Source organism: Delphinapterus leucas, chromosome 9, assembly GCF_059928025.1.
Source record: "Delphinapterus leucas isolate spDelLeu-1000000601 "Yukka" chromosome 9, BTC_Dleu_Yukka2, whole genome shotgun sequence".
NCBI lineage: Eukaryota > Metazoa > Chordata > Mammalia > Artiodactyla > Monodontidae > Delphinapterus > Delphinapterus leucas.
Genome location: NC_143137.1, coordinates 82,713,026 through 82,738,297, shown reverse-complemented (window position 1 = coordinate 82,738,297; position 25,272 = coordinate 82,713,026). Strand labels below are relative to the sequence as shown.

Below are 25,272 nucleotides of genomic sequence, written 5' to 3'. Positions count from 1 at the left end.
TAAAGAAATTGTTACTTGTGTCTTGACGTCAGAGATAGGCTAAAGTTAGATGCTGAACATGTGGTTGTACCTAATAATGTGTAATTTATCCTAATTTACAATGGTGTCTCATACATTTTACTGTGTATTGGGAAGTCTCAACCTAACTGTTAACATTTTTCTAGGTTCAACTGTGTGGGCTAAATCATCTGGAAAATAGCTAGGTTGAGAAAGCCATGTTAAGATTATTTCAGCGGTGTTTTAGTGAAAAATTAGCGTCAAGGAAGAGTTGTATTCAGATGAACGACCTCATATTGATTTTATGCAAAGGAACAAGTGGTTTCCTAGGGAAGAGAGAGAGGATCTTCTCTTTGATTCATCATTTTACAATGATAACAAATCAGATTAATGACATTCTAATGGTTCCAATTTTGGAACAATTAAGATTTCTGCCAGGGTAGGATTTGTGTTTCGGCATTACAGTTTCATAACTTAAAAGACGGTGCTCAATTCACTTTGGAGAGTCAGGATGAAAGTCAAGTCCCTGGAGAACTCCCAGGGCTTCTCCTTATCCAGGGGTTTTTGTTTTTTAAAGAAAATTGCTGCACCAAATAGTACCTGAGCTCCATTCAGAAAAAAAGCAGTGCTGGCTCCTAGCATAAAAGCATTATCCACAAGATGACCTCACCAGGCACAGGACATTGCTCCCTCTCCTGCGACCTGGACTTTGTCAGTCATCAAAACTGCCTTTTACTGTGCTGAATTCTGTTTTCCATGTGCATGATTTAAAGGAATACAAATAGCACCCTTGTTTCATTGAAACTGAATGTGTACCCTCATCACCGTATGCTGAACAGAACTGAAAACCAGGAAGTAAGGAGAAAAGGCTTTTGTCCCAAAAACCTATCACAAAGTCTGTGCAGTAATGCTATCGCTGTAAATTTATAACCCAATATTTCCCAAAACACTAGCTGCAAAAATAAGGGTTCCAAAAAGGAGTTCTTATACTGTGTCTCCATCTCAAAGATACACAGCGTTAAAGAAATGTTTAACTTAACTTTTGTCGACTGAAAGGAAAACACGCAATGTCAGAGCTGTGTTTTGAGTGTCAGTTTCATTCAGAGATCTTACTGAGGACTACAGCTGGGGAAACAGTCTCTCGGATAGCTCTGATGAACTGCTCAGAAGAGATAAGAGAGGAGCCAATATCTGATTAAATTTTGGGCTAGGAAATACATGCAGTCAAGCATACATCTTGGTTAAAAACATGACTGCCAATAACAAAGAACAGATAGCTCAGCTTAATAATTTTAGTGCTTTTCTGTGATGTATGGGAAGATGGAAGAATCCAGGGTCATTGAAATACTTCTGGAATTACGCATCTTAACTATCTGGGGGGCCCGTTTATCCAAAGCACACGGTGCTTCCTGCTGTTTTCTTCATCCTGAAATCTGCAGTGGGTTGCAGCTTAACCCTTGTGTAGCTGGATGATGAGTGACACTCTATGTGCTTTTTGTTTACACCTTGTATGTCAAAAATGTGTTTGACAAAGCTAATCCCTCACTTTTGCTGAAGTTGTCCAATGTGGGAAATTCTGTTCTGTTAATTTGAAAGTATCTTGGTGACAGAGGCCTCATATTGAACTTTAAGGATTCTGCAGTAACTTTCAAATTTCCTATGCATGGTAGCTGTTTGTTGAAAAATTGAATAAATAAATGAATAGGTTAGTGTAGGGATGGACATATAGATGGAAGGATGAACAAGTAAATAAATTAATAAAAATAATTCTTAGGCCTAACACAATGAATGCAATTATTAAAAATAGTTTTGTTTTGTTTGTTTTTTTTGCGGTACACGGGCCTCTCACTGTTGTGGCCTCTCCCGTTGCGGAGCACAGGCTCCGGACGCGCAGGCTCAGCGGCCATGGCTCACGGGCCCAGCCGCTCCGCAGCATGTGGGATCTTCCCGTACCGGGACACGAACCCGTGTCCTCCGCATCGGCAGGTGGACTCTCAACCACTGCGCCACCAGGGAAACCCCCGTGAATACTCTTTATATTTCTCTATACAACTTCACAACAGAGTGTTAACTTTTCTGCTCCCTCTGCTAATAACCAGTCATCTCTAACATCTATCAGGCACTCTTGTGAGCACTCCACACATATTATCTCGTTTATTCCTGGGATCTGGCCTGTAGCTGTTGTTATTTTCCTCACCGTATGGATGTGGATACTGAGGAGTTAACGACCTTACTCCAGCTGTGCAGCTCATCAGTGGCAGAACCAAGATATCAGCCCAGATGACTAAGAATCCTTAGGCAGCGTTGTTCTTCTCTGTTTATATTCTGTCCACACTAGAGAGCAGGCTTCTCTTGCATGTTTTTCTTTAAAGGCAAGCACTTTTTATCCTGGTGACTCATATCCTCTTCTCACATATATGAGTCCCTATGATAATGAATAAAATGAAACCCACATACCTACATTGTATGTCAGAGTATCATTGCATTACAGTATAGTAATTACTGTTCATCATAATGGTTATGGGACATTAAGGAAAGGGTAAAATATGTTGAATATAGTCTACCTCAGAAGACAAATAGTTTATAATACAGTTGAACTATTCTTTATGGTTTAAAATACCAGGGTTTGAAAGGAGCAAATCCTCTACTAGCTGGAAAGCACCCTGTTTAGTAAGAAGTCTCCCATTTAGACAGATGATCAAAAATAAATGCCCTTTGAGTTCTAGATTGCACAGTTTTATCATATACTGCTTACACAACTTAGATAACAGAACACTTTCCTTCAAAATTCATGCTCAGCTATACTATTCTTCTTGCCACTCCTTGTTGGTATAGTAATAAGATATGACACCACATGGGTTACTTGATGAAGTGATTTAGAACTGCAGCATGTTTTTAACACAGCTCTAACATCCTTAGTCAGCTGATGCCTGGAGATTAATGTCACAATTAGTATGTGGATGTTTGATATGCCAACCTCCTGGGTTTAGAATACTTGTAAAATGCTGTGGGCTCAGCTGGGCATTTTGCTGTCAGAGCTCACAAAGGTAATATAAACAGACATCTGACGGGCCTCTGCTGAGATGGGGTTTGAAGGTAGGCGTCTCTTGGAGTAAGACTTGGTTTAACTCAGAAAAGAAAAAAGACTTTCAAAGTGAAAATATTATTTTCAGAACGTAGGTATCACAACACATTTTGTACACTGTTACATGATCATCAGAAAGTCAAATTATGTGCATTCACCGTTCACATGGTGTGAGTTTAATAGATTGCAAGCTGGTTGTAATTTCATCTGGTCATTATGCATGAGGGAAAATTTGCCTCTTCAGATCTTTTTAAAAATTGACACTGTTGCTAGTTATATTTTTAGAATTGAAACACAACTGAGAGATAGCACAGACTAGTCCGTGGACAGTAGAAATTCGTTGAATCTTTAAGCTTTTTCAATGTTGTCATCGAAGTCCCATGAATTGTATAGGAAAAATTTACAGTCCCCATCTGGTGGACTTAAATTTCTGAGTTCAAGAAGGACTGGTAGATTTCATTAGTTAAAAAAACACTTTAAAACCTGTATTTAGGGCTTCCCTGGTGGAGCAGTGGTTAAGAATATGCCTGCCAATGCAGAGGACACGGGTTCAAGCCCTGGCCCGGGAAGATCCCACATGCCGCGGAGCAACTAAACCCGTGCACCTAGAGCCCACGCTCCACAACAAGAGAAGCCACCACAATGAGAAGCCCGCACACTGCGATGAAGAGTAGCCCCCGCTCGCCGCAACTAGACAAAGCCCATGCACAGCAACAAAGACCAATGCAGCCAAAAATAAATAAATTTATAAAAGGAAACAAAAACTATATTTAGCAAATGTATGTTAGGTCTTCATGAAGCATGAGGTGTTGAGGGCAATTGTATTCAGCAACTTGGCTCCATAATTTACAGCCAAAAAAAAAAAAGATTTGAGACTTGCTAGATTTGCTGGGTTTATAAATTTAAGGAAGGTTATTAGAAGAAATCTAAAAACTTTATGATTTTTCCCTGTTATACATACACACATATACACCCATGTGATTAATGGAAATTACCTAACACCTAAATCTGTATCAAAGATCACAATTACCTCATCAAGATTGTGTTTATTGCCTTCCCACTGAAATCTATCACCAATATTCTTATACATCTCAGTGAAGGTAGTATTTTTTATATAAACATATTTTAAAATGTGAGAAATTTTAAAGAAAACAATATATTCAGATTATGGAAAACATACAAATAAGAGTTCCACTATTATCTACTTATATTTATAGACATTAAAGGGTCATTAATTTATTGACTAATTCTCCAAGTTACATTGCAAGTTTTGAAGTGTAAGCATTTTGAAGAGCTGTAATAGAACTTTGATCAAGTATGTTTTGTAGTCCTCTGGAGTGTTCCAGGTAGGGGTTATTTGTGGTACAGAGGGAACTGGCTTTAAAAGGTACTGATACTTTGATGAAAATATGATTTGTTGGTGAAGTGGTAGCGTACAGAGAAAGTTCAGAGTCTGTCCTGTTAAGAGGATAAAAGTTGCTTTTGAAAGACTTGAAGAGACTTAACAACAAAAAAGAATGTCAAGACATCAGCAGTAAATTTAAACCTTCTAATTATTGTAAAAAAATCATAAAAAGTTATGAAGCAAAATGTTTAAAGATTCTGAAGCTTAATCCTTTTATTGTTGGGTGTTGCTCTTCTAAGGGTAGTGCTTTGTAGGATGTAATTCTACCTTTACAAACAATTAGATAAAAGAAATGCTCACATTTTAAGGCTTATTTTTTTATACAAATGGACTAATTATTACAGGCCTTTGTGATGTGCTGCTGTTCATTATCCAAAACCTCAAAAAAATCCATATGACTTGTATGTCTGCTCTGGATCAAAAATCTCATTTCAAACCTCTGGGACATTTAAATGTGTCTCTGTTTACAGAGGCATCAGGCTGGCACCAAAGCCAAGACTGGTGTTGCTTTCTTTCAAACGTCTTTAGGGTTGGACTAGCTATAACTTCTTCGAATAGTGGTTGGTTTGAGTTCTTCTCGAGAAGCTTGTTTATTACTATTGATACTAATAGGATGTGGTAAATGGCTTTGGGGAAACAGATTGCTGACATACTTATGTAGCCTTATTTGGAATATAATATTAGTGTATAAGATTTACCAATTGGAAATTTTGCCAAATGCATTCAAGATTTTTTGCAAGTCTGAACTGAGTAGAAACAAATGATGTCCTTTTATTCATGTTACATCATTTTCTTTAGACATTTTTATTATTTCTTTCTATCCTAGTAGGAACATTTAGAGTTGGAAACTTCAAAACACACACACACACACACACACACACACACACACACACACACACACAGAGTAATAGAGCATACACACAATTATTCCTATTCTAAGGTAGATTGTCTGCTTTTTGTAGTCTTCCCAGGGGCTGAAATGAATTTACTTGACTTCCTTATCATGATAAGGTTTACAAAGAAGGAGGTGCAGGGTGGTCAATAGGACAGACAGGTAACCACGACGTGGCAGGTGAGGAGAGAATTTCTGAAAATAAAGTCTAAAGGTTGATTTAATCAGTCAATGAATCAGAAGGAAGAATGTTCTAAGAGGGAGCACATTTGCAAGTGGATTTAGATAGAAGAATGGCAAAAGGTGGGCCAGACAGGTAAAAAGGTACCAGATCATGGAGAACATGTAAACAGGCAGGTGGACTTCATGACACTGGAGAGCCATGGCAGCCTTTGAAGTCACGTAATGTAATTGTTCTGCATTTCAGAAAGGTCATCCTGTCAGTTGGGTGGAAAACAGATGGGAAGTGGCAAGAATGGATGGTGGGCGGACAGTTTAAGGAGCTGTGCCAGGAATCTCTGCAAGAGAGAGACTTGAAGTAGACAAGGGGTAGTGATGATGGAAAAAAAGCAAATAGTTAAAGAAATATTTAGGATGTAGCCCCATAGGCCTTGTTGAATAATTTGAGATGGGTAATAGGTGAAAGAAAAGAAGGGTAAAACCTGAGGTCTGGACTAAACAACAGAGATCACAGGAGGAGGGATAGATTTTTTGAGATTAATTAAACTTATTAAATCATGAGTTTAATTTTTTAATGTTATTTTATTAGTCTGTATATGTCCCCAAAGGCAGTTAAAATGTACATCCAGGGATCAGGAGACTGAAGCTGCCTAAAGAAAAATAAAGATGTGTAAGTACTTCGGATTTCTAATAGAGGATATGTGGAGTAAGAAGACAAGATGGTCTAGATAAGTATCTTCAGTAAAAGTAACATTTACAGGAAAATCAGAGGAGTTTGAGAAGAAGCAAGAGAGAAAGGAGAAGGATCAGGGAAATATGGCATTCTGGAAGCTGAAAGAAAAGCAACTTTCCAGGAGAACCCGGTGAACAATCATTGGTGTATTGGTTTAATTCACAAATATTCTTTAAGTTCCCACTTTGCATCAAACACAACTATGGAAAACCCACATATGGGCTCCACCCTCAGGGAACTAACAGTAAAGTGGAGAAACAAATACACATCAAACAAGCACACACATAAATATTTCATTGTAAATGTCAGTAAGTTATAAAGAGTAAATTTATTATAAACAGCTATAAAAGGATGTAGCCTGTGATCTTGTGTCTGTAAGGTCTGGGAACCCCTGTCTCAAGACGTGAACACAGACTTAAAATTTGAAGAATTGGGCTTCCCTGGTGGCACAGTGGTTGAGAGTCCGCCTGCCGATGCAGGGGACACGGGTTCGTGCCCCGGTCCGGGAAGATCCCACACGCCACGGAGCGGCTGCGCCCGTGAGCCATGGCCACTGAGCCTGCGCGTCTGGAGCCTGTGCTCCGCAACAGGAGAGGCCACAACAGTGAGAGGCCTGCGTACCACAAAAAAAAAAAAAATTTGAAGAATACGTAGGAGCCAGTAGGGCCTGGAGTGGGAGAGGGGCAGTCCTGACAATAAAACAGCAAGAGCAAAGGACGTACTGAGTGAGGGACCAGGGCACTGAGCACTAGGACTTATCCTGAAACTATATTTTAGCATGAGAATGATCTAAGCTTTTAGGAATTTTAAAAAAGTAAAACTAATTTATTACTCTTAGGCAACCAACCATGCAGGGAGGGCAGACCTAGCTAGACAGCAATATTGGAGTTTAGAACTTGTCTGTTTCAGGTAGAGAGGTCATTGTGGGGAATGTGACCTTATTGCTTATTAATTAAATACTTATTAATTCCATTACATGTGTGAGATACTATTGGGAAGGATGGGTGCCATATTATTTTAAAAAATTATCTTTATCATTATTATTGTTTTGATTTGAGGTATAATTTATATGTTCGTCCATTTCAAGTATGTAATTCAATGTTTGGTAACTTTATAAGTTGTTACATTAGTCTTTAATGATTTTTTTACATTAATCAGTGCAGTTTTCCTCCCTTGGATGGCAAGGGATGATCTACCTGACTGCACTAGGAAATGTTCTTGTGAATCCTTAACTAGGGGCAGTGCTAGGTGCTAGATTCTTCTTCCCAGGAATAAATAACACTTCTGGCCCTCAACTGAACACTGAAAAGAGAAAGAAGTCACAAGTTTTACTAAGTCACATTTTAAGTGTTAATTAAAAATCCTTTACACATCATTCCTCTTCCTGTCTTCATTTTCTTTTAATTCTCAGTTAAGACAAGCTTACTCTGGTATCAGTATTCAAAGATGTGGCTGACTCAGAAGCTCAGGCTGGATTGGCTTGTGGGGATTGTTTACTCTGTTCATCTATAGATAAGAAAAGTAGCCACCTGGAAAAAATTAAGTGTTCGATGTCGCACACAGGGACAATTGGTGATAGAACTGAGATTTAAATGCAAGTTCTCAAGCACAGCCCAGGGTTTCCACAGTGACCATGTCACCTTTCTTGGGGGAAAATGTAGTTCAGGGGGACTCATGCCACAGATTCACAGTGAAATACCTGACGAGTAATTTGCTGTTGGAATCTCTGAGTTTAATGAAGAGAGGCCACAACAGTGAGAGGCCCGCGTACCACAAAAAAAAAACCACCAAAAAAACCCCCCAAAGAACAAACAAACAAAAAACAATTGTACTGTTACTAACGAAAAACGTGTTGGCAGTGGCAGTGCTGATAATAGCAAAATGTCACAGAGCACTCTTGTTCCTCTTGATGTGGTGGAGTGGCGGTTACAGAAAAAGGGGCAATAAACAGAATAATGGAATGGCTAATATTGTAGCAGAATGGAATTTTACTCTGATTTACTGAAAAGATACACATTAATAGGCATCTAATTGATAACTATTCACAGAACATAAATGTTAGGCATCAGATTATTCTTTCACTGTAAGCTAATCAAGATTTTAGACACAATGCAGATTAATGGAAAACACACACTTTACAAAATTAATGGTTACTTAGATTTCAATAACAGTTTGAAAATGGCAGAAAATAAAAGCACGCAGAGACTAAATATCTGTATAATATCAAACAAATTTGGAGCTGATTTAGTAGTGGTTTCTCACAAATTTGACTAAGATAGTGCATATTATAATTATCAGAAAATTATCATGTCCTACTGAGCTGGAAGCACAAAATGAGCTATGATTCTTAATAGGATTTTATTATCTGTTTCATTAATGTTATCGATCATCCAAATTCATTATGTTTGCAACATTTGTGTAGGAAAAAACACATGATGTAAGTGTGCCCCCAATGGCTATAGACTAGTTTGTAAAAATATAGAAAAGACCCGAATGTTTCGAATAACGGCTGTAGCTGGTATATTCTCCAGTGAATGAAGCAGAGGGTTCTCTCTCCTATTTTTAAAGTTATTCCAAATTAGAGGATTCACAATTTCTCCTATAGTTTTTACAAAGAATTTATTTTTAGCAGATGCACATGTTAACCAACGCTTCTACCTCTGATTCTGATGTAACACAGTGAAAACACGTAAATCAACACAAAAGATATATTTTTTCATCATATACATAGTGTTTGATTATGTTAAGCCTGACTAATTCTCTGCAAGTATTTAAAAATACGTTTTGTGTTTAAAATAGGATATTGGATGAAGTAAGAAAATGTGTATTAGGACAGGCTCATAACCTGAAAAAGTAGTTTGCCCATTTGTGTGATACACATGAAAACTATTTGTTTATAAATGTTGTTAATCAGTAGGATATTAGATATCTATAAGGTATGTTGTAGATTCCTCAGAATTTGAAACCCCCTTTCCATAGAGCTTCTTCATATAGTTGCCAACTTTTTGCATTTTGACACAAAGACATTGCCCAGTTAATACTCTTCTTCATTTAGCTCTAGCCACTAGTCCCAAGATGCAAACACTTAACTTGATCAGTTCATGCTTCTGGAAAAACTCTGCAATAACTAGTTGTTAGTGACCCCATTAGATGTAAGTCTGCACCAGATCTCTGAGGTAGTGTAGTGTGTCTACAATTGGGCAAATCTTAGAAAATAATGAGTTAGGATTAAAAATCTAAGGCAAGCAGGATTGTGAAACATTCTCAGTCAGGAAGAGAAGCTTCAAATAAGAGAAAAGGAAAATATCAGTATCATCACATTTGACCTTTGAATGACAAAGACTATTTCCTTGAGATACTATGAAAGAACACCACTAACTGTATAGTAAAAAGGTTGACTTTTCAATTGAAACAGATTTTTTTTTTTTTTTGCGGTACGCGGGCTTCTCCCTGTTGTGGCCTCTCCCATTGCGGAGCGCAGGCTCAGCGGCCATGGCTCACGGGCCCAGCCGCTCCGCGGCATGTGGGATCTTCCCGGACCGGGGCATGAATCCATGTCCCCTGCATAAGCAGGCGGACTCTCAACCACTGCGCCACCAGGGAAGCCCTGAAACAGATTTCTTTTTTTAACATCTTTATTGGAGTGTAATTGCTTTACACTGTTGTGTTACTTTCTGCTGTATAACAAAGTGAATCAGCTCTGTGCATACGTATATCCCCATGTCCCCTCCCTCTTGAGTCTCCCTCCCACCCTCCTTATCCCACCCATCCAGGTGGTCGCAAAGCACCTAGCTGATCTCCCTGTGCCATGCAGCTGCTTCCCAATAGCTATCTATTTTACATTTGGTACTGTATATATGTCCATGCTACTCTCTTACTTCGTCGCAGCTTACCCTTCGCTCTCCCCATGACCTCAAGTCCATTCTCTATGTCTGTGTCTTTATTCCTTTCCTGCTCCGAGGTTCATCAGAACCTTTTTTTTTTTTTTTTTTTAGATTCCATATATATATATGTGTCAGCATACAGTATTTGTTTTTCTCTTTCTGACTTACTTCACTCTGTATGACAGCCTCTAGGTCCATCCACCTCACTACAAATAACTCAATTTCATTTTTTTTTATGGCTGAGTAATAGTCCATTGTATATATGTGCCACATCTTCTTTATCCATTCATCTGTCTCTGGACATTTAGGTTGCTTCCATGTCCTGGCTATTGTAAACAGAGCTTCAATGAACACTGTGGTACATAATTCGTTTTGAATTATAGTATTCTCAGGGTATATGCCCAGTATGGGGATTGCTGGGTTATATGGTAATTCTATTTTTAGTTTCTTAAGGAACCTCCATACTGTTCTCCATAGTGGCTGTATCAATTTACATTCCCACCAGAAGGGCAAGAGGGTTTCCTTTTCTCCACACCCTCTCCAGCATTTATTGTTTTTGGATTTTTTGATGATGGCCATTCTGACCGATGTGAGGTGATACCTCATTGTAGTTATGATTTGCATTTCTCTAATGATTAGTGATGTTGAGCATCTTTCTTGTGTTTGTTGGCAATCTGTATATCTGCTTTGGAGAAATGTCTGTTTAAGTCTTCTGCTCATTTTTGGATTGGGTTGTTTGTTTTTTTGATACTGAGCTGCATGAGCTGCTTGTATTGTTTGGGGATTAATCCTTTGTCAGTTGCTTCATTGGCAAATATTTTCTCCCATTCTGAGGGTTGCCTTTTCATCTTTTTTATGGTTTCCTTTGCTGTGTAAAAGCTTTGAAGTTTCATTAGGTCCCATTTGTTTGTTTTTATTTCCATTTCTCTAGGAGTTGGGTCAAAAAGGATCTTGCTGTGATTTATGTCACAGAGTGTTCTACCTGTATTTTCCTCTAAGAGTTTTATAGTGTCTGGCCTAACATTTAGGTCTTTAATCCATTTTTGTGTATGGTGTTAGGTAGTGTTTTACTTTCATTTTTTTACACGTAGCTGTCCAGTTTTCCCAGCACCACTTATTGAAGAGGCTGTTTTTTCTCCATTGTATACTCTTGCCTCCTTTGTCAAAGATAAGGTGACCATATGTGCGTTAGTTTATCTCTGGGCTTTCTATCCTGTTCCATTGATGTATATTTCTGGTTTTGTGCTAGTACCATACTGTCTGGATTACTGTAGCTTTGTAGTATACTCTAAAGTCCAGGAGCCTGATTCCTCCACCTCCGTTTTTCTTTCCCAAGATTGGCTATTTGAGGTCTTTTGTTTTTCCATACAAATTGTGAAATTTTTTGTTCTAATTCTGTGAAAAATGTCATTGGTAATTTGAAAGGGATTGCATTGAATCTGTAGATTGCTTTGTGTGCTATAGTCATTTTCACAATGTTGATTCTTCCAATCCAATAACATGGTATATCTCTCCATCTGCTTGTATCATGTTTAATTTCTTTCATCAGTGTCTTATAATTTTCTGCATACAGCTCTTTTGTCTCCTGGGTAGATTTATTCCTAGGTATTTTATTCTTTTAGTTGCAGTGGTAAATGGGAGTGTTTCTTTAATTTCTCTTTCAGATTTTCATCATTAGTGTATAGGAATGCAAGAGATTTCTGTGCATTAATTTTGTATCCTGCTATGTACCAAATTTGTTGATTATATCTAGTAGTTTTCTGGTAGCATCTTTAGTATTCTCTATGTATAGTATTGTGTCATCTGCAAACAGTGAAAGTTTTAATTCTTTTCTGATTTGGATTCCTTTAATTTCTTTTTCTTCTCTGATTGCTGTGGCTAAAACTTCCAAAACTATGTTGAATAATAGGGGTGAGAGTGGGCAACCTTGTCTTTTTCCTGATCTTAGAGGAAATGGTTTCAGTTTTTCACCATTGAGAACGATGTTTGCTGTGGTTTTGTCATATATAGACTTTATTATGTTGAGGTAGGTTCCCTCTATGCCTATCTTGTGGAGAGTTTTTATCATAAATGGGTGTTGAATTTTGTCAAAAGCTTTTTTGCAACTATTGAGATTATCATATGGTTTTTCTCCTTCAGTTTGTTGATATGGTTTATCACATTTACTGATTTGCATATATTGAAGAATCCTTGCATTCCTGGGGTAAACCCCACTTGATTATGGTGTATGATTCTTTTACTGTGCTGTTGGATTCTGTTTGCTAGTATTTTGTTGAGGATTTTTGCATCTATATTCATCAGTGATGCTGGTCTCTAATTTTCTTTTTTAGTAGTATAGTTTGGTTTTGGTATCAGGGTGAAGGTGGCCTTGTAGAATGAGTTTGGAAGTGTTCCTTCCTCTGAAATTTCTTGGAAGAGTTTGAGAAGGATGGGTGTTAGCTCTTCTCTAAATGTTTGATGGAATTCACCTGTGAAGCCATCTGGTCCTGGACTTTTGTTTGTTGGAAAAATTTTTAATCACACTTTCAATTTCATTATTTGTGATTGGTCTGTTCATATTTTCTGTTTCTTCCTGGTTCAGTCTTGGAAGGTTATATCTTTCTAAGAATTTGTCCATTTTTTCCAGGTTGTCCATTTTATTGGCATATAGTTGCTTGTAGTAATCTCTCACGTTGCTTTGTATTTCTGCATTGTCAGTTACTTCTCCTTTTTCATTTCTAATTCTGTTGTTTTGAGTCTTCTCCCTTTTTTTCTTGATGAGTCTGACTAATGGTTTATCAATTTGGTTTATCTTCTCAAAGAACCAGTTTTTTTTTTTTTTTTTTGCGGTACGCGGGCCTCTCACTGTTGTGGCCACTCCTATTGTGGAGCACAGGCTCCGGACACACAGGCTCAGTGGCCATGGCTCACGGGCCCAGCCACTCCACGGCATGCGGGATCCTCCCAGACCGGAGCATGATTCCGTGTCCCCTGCATCGGCAGGCAGACTCTCAACCACTGCACCACCAGGGAAGCCCCAGTTTTTAGTTTTATATTGATCTTTGCTACTGTTTCTTTCATTTGTTTTTCATTTATTTCTTATCTGATCTTTATGATTTCTTTCCTTCAGCTAACTTTGGGGTTTTTTTGTTCTTCTTTCTCTGATTTCTTTAGGTGTAAGGTTAGCTTGTCTATTTGAGATGATTCTTGTTTCTTGAGGTAGGATTGTATTGCTATAAACTTCCCTGTTAGAACTGCTCTTGCTGCATCCCATACGTTTTGGGTCATCATGTTTTCATTGTCATTTGTTTCTAGGTTATTTATGATTTCCTCTTTGATTTATTCAGTGATCGCTTGGTTATTTAGTAGCGTATTGTTTAGCCTCCATGTGTTTGTATTTTGTACAGGTTTTTTTTCCTGTAATTGATACCTTGTCTCACAGCATTGTGGTTGGAAAAGATACTTGATATGATTTCAATTTTGTTAAATTTACCGAGGCTTGATTTGTGACTCAAGATATGGTCTATCCTGTAGAATGTTCCATGAGCACTTGAGAAGAAAGTGTATTCTGTCCTTTAAATATCAGTTAAGTCCATCTTGTTTAATGTGTCATTTAAAGTTTGTGTTTTCTTATTTGTTTTCATTTTGGGTGATCTGTCCATTGGTGAAAGTGGGGTGTTAAAGTTCCCTACTATGATTGTGTTACTGTCGATTCCCCCTTTTGTCGCTGTTAGCATTTGCCTTATGTATTGAGGTGCTCCTATGTTGGGTGCATATTTACAATTGTCATATCTTCTTCTTGGATTGATCCCTTCGTCACTATATAGTGTCCTTCTTTGTCTCTTGTAATAGTCTCTATTTTAAAGTCTATTTTGTCTGATAAGAGTATTGCTACTCCAGCTTTCTTTTGATTTCCATTTGCATGGAATATCTTTTTCCATCCCCTCACTTTCAGTCTGTATGTGTCCCTAGGTCTGAAGTTGTTCTCTTGTATGTAGCATATGTATGGGTCTTGTTTTTGTAGCCATTCAGCCAGTCTGTGTCTTTTGCTTGGAGCATTTAATCCATTTACATTTAAGGTAGTTATTGATATGTATGTTCCTATTCCCATTTTCTTAATTGTTTTGGTTTTGTTATTGTAGGTCTTTTCCTTCTCTTGTGTTTCCTGCCTAGAGAAGTTCCTTTAACATTTGTTGCAAAGCTGGTTTGGTGGTGCTGAATTCTCTTAGCTTTTGCTTGTCTATAAAGGTTTTAATTTCTCTTTCGAATCTGAATAAGATCCTTGCTGGGTAGCGTAATCTTGGTTTTAAGTTTTTCCCTTTCATCACTTTAAATATGTCCTGCCACTCCCTTCTGGCTTGCAGAGTTTCTGCTGAAAGATCAGCTGTTAACCTTATGGGGATTCCCTTGTATGTTATTTGTTGCTTTTTCCTTGCTGCTTTTAATATGTTTTCTTTGTATTTAATTTTTGACAGTTTGATTAATATGTGTCTCGGTGTGTTTCTCTTTGGGTTTATCCTGTATGGGAGATTCTGTGTTTCCTGGACTTGGGTGACTATTACCTTTCCCATGTTAGGGAAGTTTTCAACTATAATCTCTTCAAATATCTTCTCAGACCCTTTCTTTTTCTCTTCTTCTTCTGGGAACCCTATAATTCGAATATTGGTGTGTTTAGTGTTGTCCCAGAGGGTCTGAGACTGTCCTCAGTTCTTTTTATTCTTTTTTCTTTATTCTGCTCCCTGGCAGTTACTTCCAACATTTTATCTTCCAGGTCACTTATCTGTTCTTCTGCCTCAGTTATTCTCTTATTGATTCCTTGCAGAGTATTTTAAATTTCAGTAATCCTGTTGTTCATCGCAGTTTGTTTGCTCTTTAGTTCTTGTAGATCCTTGTTAAATGTTTCTTGTATTTTCTGCCTTCTCTTTCTAAAATTTTGGATCATCTTTACTGTCATTACTGTGAATTCTTTTTCAGGTAGGTTGCCTATTTCATCTTCATTTATTTGGTCTTGTAGGTTTTTACCTTGCTCCTTGATCTGTAACAAATTTTTTTGTTGTTTCTTTTTCTTTTTTTTTTTTTTTTTTTGATGGGTGGTGCTGTATTTCCTTCTTACTGGTTGTTTGGCCTGAGATATGTGGCACTGGAGTTTGCAGGCAGTTGGATAGAGCTGGGTCCTTGGTGCTGAGATGAGGACCTCTGGGAGGCCTCACTCTGATTGATAGTCCCTGGGGTCTGAGTCTTTGTTAGTCCGGTGGTTTTGACTCAGAGTTCCCGCCACAGGAGCTTGGGCCTGACCTCCGGCCTGGGAACCAAGATCCTGCAAACTTTGTGGCACAGTAAAAAAAGAAGCAGCAGCAGCCGTACAGTATCAAAGAATAAAAAACAAAATAAAATTAGAAAGATAAAGAATATATTAGGAAAAATAAAACTATAATTGAAACAACTGCAACAAGGTCAAATAAAACCACGACAGAAAAAAGAAAAGAAAAAAAGGGTGGGGAGAGAGCAAGCCAAAAGGAGAGATCACTAACAAAGTATAAAGAATAAAATAAAATTATAAAAATATTTGTTAGGAAAAATAAAAATATAAAAGAATCAGCAACAGTGAATCAACAAAGTAAAACAGACCCCCAATCTAAAAGAGGAAAAAAGAAAAAAAAAAGCCTTGGCTATGGGGGTGGAGTTTAGGCGGGGATGGGGGTGGTGTACCTTAGGCAGGAGTGGGGTTTAATGTGGGGCAGGACCTAGGCAGGTTGCAGGGGGTGATGTTTGAGCATAGTGCGGAGCCTAGATGGGGCCATGTGCAAGTGTGGGGCGGGGCTTCTGCTTAGGACCTGAGCAGAAGGGGAAAGGAGGGCCTCTGGAGTGTGGGGTTCCAGAGTTTGGAGGTAGGGCCCTGAGTGAGGGTGTGTGGGTGGGGTTTAGGCCCAGCTCGTTGGAGGGGGTCTGAGAGGGGGTCTCTTGAGTGTCGAGGTAGGGCCCTGGGTGGGGGTGTAGGAGCAGGGCTTGGGTTCTGTGCAGCAGGAGGTAGGCTCAAGGGCAGAGGGTAAGGCCCGGGAGCCCAACAGGCTCCCTGATGCCTATGTGGACAGGGAAAGCGCTGGCCCCGTTTCCTTCCATTCCTTCATGCCCCTCCCCCACCGTCTCCCCCACGGTCTCTCCCGTCGCTGCTGCCGCTGGACCCCTAACCGTGGATGGGTCCCGCTGGGTGTAGGAACTCCTCCTCTCCCCCAGCTGCCCCTCAGGGGTGCTGGTCCCAGAGGTCTGGCCTTTACTTTTGCTCCCCCTTCCCTCCCACTCCCTCAGGACCTGCCGGCTGGAGGGGACCTAGGTGGGCAGAGGATCAGGCCTGGGATCTCAACAAGTTCCTGGGGGTCCAAGTGGGCAGGGGAAACCTGGCCATGCTCCCGTTTGAACCTCTGCCCTCCCAATGGTCCCCCCACCATCCGCCTTTGGGGGTGGGATCCCTTCCCCTCCCCCTCCCCCAGCTGCCCCTCAGGGGCGCCAGTCCCGTCCCACCTCCACTTCTCCTCCCCCCTCATTCCCCACGCCCCACGTCCTATCGGGTCACTGGGGATTCCTCCCATCCCCTTAGGTGCCCTAGTTGTTAGGAGACGCACATTCTGCGTCCTCCTAGTATGCCATCTTGACTCCACCCCCAGAAACAGATGCTTTGATTCTAACCAACTTTAACATTTCTGGTCTCAGGGTGAGTTTCTTCCAGCTGAAGTGTATCTTCCCATATTTCCCATTTTGCTGCTTTCTTTAATTAACCCAAAATGCTGTGTATCCACTCCAACCCCTTTTTTATTAAAACATTTAAAAAGTAAAATCAGAAATAGACTCAATTTTTAAGGAGTGCAATCATTAAAGAAATAATGGAAACATTTATTTTATATTTTCCAACTAAAAATTTCTCTTAAAGTTGTCATTTAGCATAGCAACTATTTTTGATTGTGAAGAAAAGTTTTTTAAAGTTCAATTCTAGGATTGGAAGGAATTGAACAGGTTTTTTTTAAAATAAATAATCCAAACTGATCTCTCATTTTAGTTTGGTAATTTAACATTGTTTAAAGTTCTCGGAGAACAATATTCATAAATACATACTGATGCCTGTTAACTTTTGCAAAGACTGAAATGAGTTATGTATTTTTAAAAGACCATTTCTGACCTCACCCTTTCTACCTATGTTATCTAAAAGAGGAACCCTAAAGGTGAGTCAGAGTCAAAATCTAAGTTATAATAGTAGTATTTCAAAAAATATTCTTTTCTGGAACATTCTTTTCACACTGTTAGAGAAAAACAGATTAAAGTAAAGCAGGAGAACAAAAACAAAGCAATGGATGAAAGGACAGAATTTCTCATCTTAATTTAAGATCTCAAAGCATTGACTAGCTCCTAGCAAAATGTTGGGTTGTTGTCATATAGATAATGGGTCTTAGCCAGAAAAATTTACTGAATACCTGAACTAAATATTTTCTCGTACACTTTTTGTCTTTGGTATCTTAGGCTCCTTAATAACTTATATTTTGCAAAGAAATTTCAAATTAATTGTTCTTACTATAGTAACGTTTTTATTTGACTGTATTTGTTAATAACTCCTTGTGTTTTTGAAAATAAAGCCAGAAACACTCTAGTCAAGGTTACTGATCGAATAGTGATCATTCTTGCATGATTAGAATGGAAATGTGTTACAGAACAGTGAAGTAGTGACACTGAGACAGGGCTACCTAAATCCGCCTGAGCTACACATTCGCAAATTGCTTAATTTTTGTGTCTTTCATCTCATCTAGTTACACTAACCTAATTAGCTCTCTTTTCAAAGAAGTTATAGATCTTAAGCACTGATCTCCTATTCTGATCTATGTATCACCTTCTGCAAGTGGAGAGAGTAAATGATATCACACATGCTTAACAAGTATATGTTGTAAATAGTGCACACTTTAAAAAAGAAAAAGTCATCTTTTCTGTTTATAAAGAATGATTTTGTTTGTAAAGCAGCAAATTAGCTTTTAAAGCGTAGGCTTTGACCGCTAGCGTCCGGTGTAACGTTTAGACAGCACAATACACTACTAACAAGAAGTTCAATGCTTCTCTTTTAAAAAAGTCTCTGGGGCTTCCCTGGTGGCGCAGTGGTTGAGAGTCCGCCTGCCGATGCAGGGGATACGGGTTCGTGCCCCGGTCCGGGAAGATCCCACATGCCGCGGAGCGGCCGGGCCGGTGATCCATGGCCGCTGAGCCTGCGCGTCCGGAGCCTGTGCTCCGCAACGGGAGAGGCCACAGCAGTGAGAGGCCCGCGTACCGCAAAAACAAAAACAAAAAGTCTCCGAATTACTCACTCTTACTTCCTACTTCTTATTCACAGAGCTAAAACACACTAGTGCTAAGACATTGAATTATTTTTTTCTCTTGAGGTCTCGATTTATTGTCCCCAAACCATCAATTACAATAATGTTCCATGCTGCTCTGGAATAAAATGTAGGAAACAAGTACTCCGTTGAGGACTTTGTTCAGCCTGAGCAGCCTTACACTGTGTTCTTGACCACACGTGGTCCCCTGTTTTCAGTCAGATTGGTACAAAAATATATCATTGGAATCCTCAATTCTAAAGGTAAATTCAGCATTAATGAGTTTTTTCTAAGGAAAAGTAGCAAATAAAAATTGGATGCATATGAAATTTCCATCAACAGATACATGTATAGTGAACATTGCATTTGCAGGTGGCTGAATAGGAGTATTCAATAAAATAAGCACCAGTAAAACACCACATGTATCATCTTTGAATAGTTTCTACAGTTACAGGCATGGTTACATTATCAGCAAAAATGAAGGCCTCTCAGTGTCTGGCCAGTGGAAGTAATATGGAACACCTTGCTTTTTTTCCATTGCTCTGTCATTAAAAATAGGCCACAGTGCAGAATTTACTTCCAAGGAAATTCAGTGTCACTGATATGTACAGTTATAGTGTTACCAAAATGTATCAGTTTTCAGAACTGAGGACATCAAAGACACCCCAATCCTCAATATTTCAGAGAAATCAAAACTCATCCACACGCAGGTGACAATACATTAAAATTTTTGTGTGAAAAATTTTGCCTTACAACACTAGTTATACAAGTTAATATCTATTAAAACTAAACACACAGCACCTTTTATATGTTGAAAAGTATACATCAGCAAGAGTGGAAGAAAAAAGGATTGATTAGAAGAGCCCACAGTCTTTCAGATTCTCTTTATTATATCTGTAACAGCGTCAAACACGAACTTGACATTTTGAGTATCTGTAGCACAGGTCGTGTGGGAATACATTTCCTTATCTTTTTTTAAATTCAGGTCTAGAAACTGGTTCTTGATGTAGTTCCTTGCATCTTCAAAGGTATTTGGACCTTGTTAAAAAAATTAAAGAAGTAAACTTTAACTGCATTTAAAAAGCATCAAATTATAAGTAATATCAATACGTTTTAGTATTTTACTTTGCTATTTGATGTTCTCAGGATTGAAAAATCAAAATGGCAATGGTTAATTATCAGAGGTTTACACAACATCTATTTTGTGCTGGGAACTATGCTTACCTCCCTGGAGGCTTCAGGTGGCTAAAATGTAACCTCTGCATCAGAAAGCTCACAGTAGAGTAGAAACACTAATATATTTATATAACAAAGTGAGTGAGTAAAAAAGCCCGTATGTCAAAGATTATGCATGTAAATGTGTGCATGGGTTGGGTGCATGTGTATTAATATGAACTAAAAGAAGAAAAGAATGGAAATTATAGATGAGTGGACTACATTATGAGGTGTTATTTGAGCTGGACCTTGAGGGATAGCTAGGAGAGACGGAAAACTGTGTGAATGAAAGCCAAAAAGTGAGAGGCACTTACTGTATGATTTCAGCTCTTTGACATTCTCGGAAGGGCAAAACTACAGAAACAGTAAAAAGATAATGGTTTCAAGGGTTGAGGACAGCGAAGACGTGGACCACAGGCATTTTTTAGGGCAGTGAAACTATTTTGTATAACGCTGTAATGGTGGGTACATTGACATGACTTTGGCATAACCCATTGAATTGTGGAACACAAAGAGTTAACCCTAACCTGAAATACAGACTTCAGTTAATAATGTATCAATATCTGTTCATCAGTTGTAGCAAATGTACCACACCCCTTCCAGATGTTTATAATAGGCGAAATTGTGGGAGCTGGCCAGAGAGGGAGTATGTAGAAACTTTTTTCTGTTTATTATTTTCATAAACTAAAAATTGCTCTGAGAAATCAAGATGATTACTTAAAAGAAAACATACAGCCCTGAATTATGATTCTATATTTAATTGGTAACTTTCAGTACATAAGCATGATTATATTCAGTCATACGATAAATATGTAAACATAATGTTTACAAATAAGAAAAATATAAGTACTCATTATAGATGAGCACAAACAGCTACTTTGACACAATTCAACACCCCTGGCACATCTGGGCTACCCACATATCTAAGTGGTGAAATTGGGTTTATATTTGTGTTTAAATCATAAATATTTCCATCTTACACAATTTCATTAACAACAGGGCATATAACTATTTACCAAAAAAAAAAAAAAAAAAGTCTCCAAAAGAAACACAACCCTTTTAGAGAAACTGACATTTATATTCATTGGCTAAGAGGGTCAGTACTAAAACCCTAGGAGCTAGGAAAATTGGAAAAATAGATGTCACTCTTCTCATTCATTCAAGCTATTCCTCCGGAAACTTAATTCTGACTTTGAAGAGCCACTGAGGTCTAGTACAACATTACAAGGTTTCATTAGGAAATATATTAAAAAACGCCAATTTGGAATATAATTTACACTCCTATTATAATGTTTAAGATAATATAGTTTGCAATGTCATTATACATTACACAGAGTAACAACCCTGGTCTATCTAACCACCTCCCCTTTATTCATTAGAGCTTTGCTTTAATGCAGGCAGTGTAGAGAGGGTTTCCTCTTTATTTGTAAGATTCTTCCCAGGTTGGATCATATACATGACTCAGAAAAGTATCATAAGTCTCAACCTCCTAAACATTACACATCAAAATCCGGATAGAAAAAATGTATCTCTATACAAAATTTTACTACTATGGAATTAAAAGGAAAGTATCTTACCAGTGTACTCTGGAAAGCAGATACCAAGATGCACTTTGGTTACTTTTTCTTGAAAGAGATCTTTTTTATTGAGAAACAGGACAATGGAGGTGGTTGCAAAGTACTTGTGATTACAGGTACTGTTGAACAGGTGAAGGCTTTCATGCATTCTGTTCTGTTAGGTATAAAAGATGAAAATGTGTAGGATTGTTATTTGCAAGATATTAATGGTGGGCATTATGAACAAGGATGTAGAAGTAACATCTGTCTTTGGAAGGTCTTAACTGAGTTGGGAAATGGGGTATTCATATTGGAAAGCACAACGGCTTATTTTTTACCTTGACCGTGTTTTTCTTTTAGACTTACCACTTCATCTTCCACCAAGACCATGTCATAGGCACTGAGTGCAGCACAAAATATAATTCATGTAACTCCTTCAAGGAGTGAATCCATTTCTTTCTCTCAGATCTCTGTCCACCTACATCAAGCATTCTTTAAAAAAACAAAAATAACAGAATAAAGAATCATACAAATATCTTCCAAAGTTTACATTAAGATGAACATTTGGACTTATAACTGAATGTTCCCATCTGTTTAAAAGGTAGTCTTTCAGTTTTGACTGATAATAAAGTAAGACTTGTTTGGCCAATTTGCAGCTCAAGGACTAGAGAAAAAGAGAACATTTATTTACTTTTTTTGGTATTCATGCAGCCTGGAGCAAAATAATTCACATACTGACTTTGAGCAACTGGAAAATTTACAGCAGTTTAGAGTTTTAGTAAGACATCTATTGGTCTTAGGGATTTTGATCAAAGTCTATGCATATTCTTAAATATCCAGAGCCCACAGAAGATTGGAAGCTACCATAGTTCTGATATTATGATTCTTCCCTCTTCTCTTAGCTCCTCTTACCTCCATTCATTCATTCAGTTATCATTTGTGTTCTACGTACTAGACACTGTGCTAGGCCTACCAACACAAGCATAAAAGGACATGGTCACTCTGTCCTCTATAAGCTGGGTAACCTTGGGCAAGTTACTTAACCTCTCTGCACCTTAGGTTCCTGATGAATAAATGATAATAACAGTACCTATATTGTGAGGTTGCTTTAATGACTGAGTAAATACAGCATTTGTCTCAAGTGTTAAAAGCTTACAACATCATTTGAACTCCTTTCTGTAAGGTTCTTGGACTTTTCCTAACATAGAATAAGGGAATTAACTTTTTGTCCATGTTTTCACAATTTATCTATATATTCCCTGTGTGTTGTCACTTGCTATCGTGTGTGGTGGTTTTTTCCATATACTTTTATTTTTCTATAATTTTATTTATAAGTGTTCACTTCTTTATGGCTTCTGAATTTTGAGTTGTTACTAAAATTGCCTTTCCCACTTAAAAAAAAAAAGGACTGGTCACTATCTTCAAAGAGCTTGCTGTCTTGTAAAGAGAAAAATACATTATTATAATATTATGTAATATTCTAATATATAAGGTAAAATGTGAGCCCAGAGGAAGATTTAACTGAGCCTGAGGGACCATGTAACAGTTCCTTTAATATAAATCTTAACTTTTTGCTATCTCAGGACTTCTGCATAATCCATCTCCTTTCCACGTGACACAATTCCTTTCTTCCTTCCATAAGGCTGCTTCTTTCTCAACTTTCAGGTCTTAATGTCAATATCTCCTTCACAAGTAACCGCCTTAAATGTCCATGTAAATTCTTAACTCTTTTTATTGCCCATTTCCTTTCTATTGTATCACTCTCTTTATTTCTTTTATAGTAACTGCCACAATCAATAAATAAGTGGTTTATTTTTTCACATGTTTAATAGCTATCATCACCCTAATAGAATAGTAGCCTCATGAGGGCAGGGACCTTATCTATATTAGTGATGCCTATATTCCCAGTACCAGGCATTGTGCCTGACACATAATAGACATGCAATAAATACTTGCAAATAAATGAATAGAATCCATGTTAATGGAATGGAGGGAGGAGTTTTACATAAAGTGCATGTACAAGTCATCAAGGAACGAGAGAACATGGCATGCTTGGGGCAAATAATTATATTTTTGGAAATGTGAAGATTAAGGTAAAAACATTGAGGTATATGGCCTGATACTTATTCATTTATTAAGCAAATATTTGTTTATTGAGCATTTATTATATTTCAGGTACCAGAGATGATTCAGTCTTGAGAACCTTGTAAGTGGATGATGGTGGCGTTTATGTGTGTGTGTGTGTTTGCGTGTGGGTGTGTGAATACACTTAGGATATCAGTATCTGATAGGAAGTGTAGAGGGTGGGTTGTGATTTGAAATGGAGTGATCAGAAACTGCAAAAGATGATAGCTGTGTAAAAAGAAGAGAGGCAGCGAGGGCAAAAGCTTTGAGCAGGCAGGAGTAAGCCTGAGGTGTTAGGCCAGAAATAGGTTTACTATGTCTTTTACATTACATGAGAAGATTAGTTTTTATATTGTAGTCAATGGGGATCTGTAGGAGATTTGGGGGTAGGGAATTAACATTTGTTTGTTTTTGTTTGCTTATTGTTATGGTAAGTCACTTTGATCTGAGTTCAGAAGATAGATTTGATGAGGAAGAGACCAGAGGCAAAGGAAAAATTATGGGGCTTTCATAATAGCTTAATCCTAAGGTATTAAGTACCAGGAAACATCCTAGCTGTACAGAGATTTCAAAGGTAATAACTATATTGGGGTATTAAGTGTCAACCAGCTGATGTACTGAAGATAATGAAAAGTACAACACATTGTAGTGTTAGTACTTTACCTTTCACATAACCAAATGGAGAACAGATATATAGAACTAAAATTCCTCAAATATATATGTGTACCGATGCAAAATCACTCCATTTAATAGTCGATTGAAAGAGCAGTTGCTCATTGGGGCTTATTTTAGAGGTGTAAGGCATTATAACCACTGAAAAAAATTTGGAGATTCCCAAAGTGGAGCATGGAAGAAATGCAAATATACACTCCATCATAACTATTCTGAGAAAAACAGTAATAGAAATCAGAGGAAAACCTGTATACTTGCTGACTGAATATCTGGATTGGTCAGATCTACTGGGATAATTAATGAGGTGAATGGATATGTGATATAGCTGGAATAACCTTAATTCCCTGAGTAGTTAAGATAACTAGAGCTTTAGAGACTTTAAATGGAACTTGGAATTCTCATTTTGGAAAGGTTTTATTTATTTATTTACTTATGTATGTATGTATGTAATACATGTTTCCTTAAGTCTGATATTTAAGTAAGGATTCTTAAATAGTAAAGAAAACGGGTTTAAATGCCTGAAATATATGATGTAACTAAAAATTCACAGGCTAGGCTTTTAAGCGACTAGTGAACATCAATTATTTGTTAAACTGCCCATGTTATTTATATATTGCAAGCCATCAGAATTTTATGGATTTATATTAAACAGTTGACTAAACAGTTGAGTTTTATAGTCCATTTTAAACAGTTGGGAAAGTTACTGAGTTTTATTAGTTTATGTTAAACAGTTGGCTAAATATTTGGCCACACAAGATTATTTACATTTCATATCAGAAGAGACTGTTATGGAATAATATGCCCTTTATAGTGTTTGCAAACTCATTGAATAGTCTAGGATACCTAAAAATTAATAATGTTACTGCAGCTAATTTATTTGTGAGATGTCTTTGCTCATCCTATAAGCATGTGACTCTCTTGGAAAAATAACAATTTCTGACATCATTTATATATTTGAGCACAGAAAAATAGGATCTAATCTGAGTAGAAATTTATTTTAAACTATTCTGTTGAATGGGATTTATTCAACATATTTGACTATATCAGCAATGGTATAACTTTTTAATTTTTTTATTGAAGTATAGTTGACATATAAAATTGTATTATTTCAGGTGTACAGCACAGTGATTCGACATTTATATGCATTATAAATTGATCAGCACAATAAGTCTAGGTATAAAATCCTAAGGTGGCTACGTATG

The 25,272-nt window shown here is 37.7% G+C and overlaps 1 pseudogene; it reads right to left on the bottom strand.

Moving 5' to 3' along the window:
• Positions 1–18,665: 18,665 nt before the first annotated feature.
• The window catches only part of LOC111164638 (guanine nucleotide-binding protein G(t) subunit alpha-3-like), a 49,733-nt pseudogene continuing 43,126 nt past the window's right edge, over positions 18,666–25,272 (bottom strand).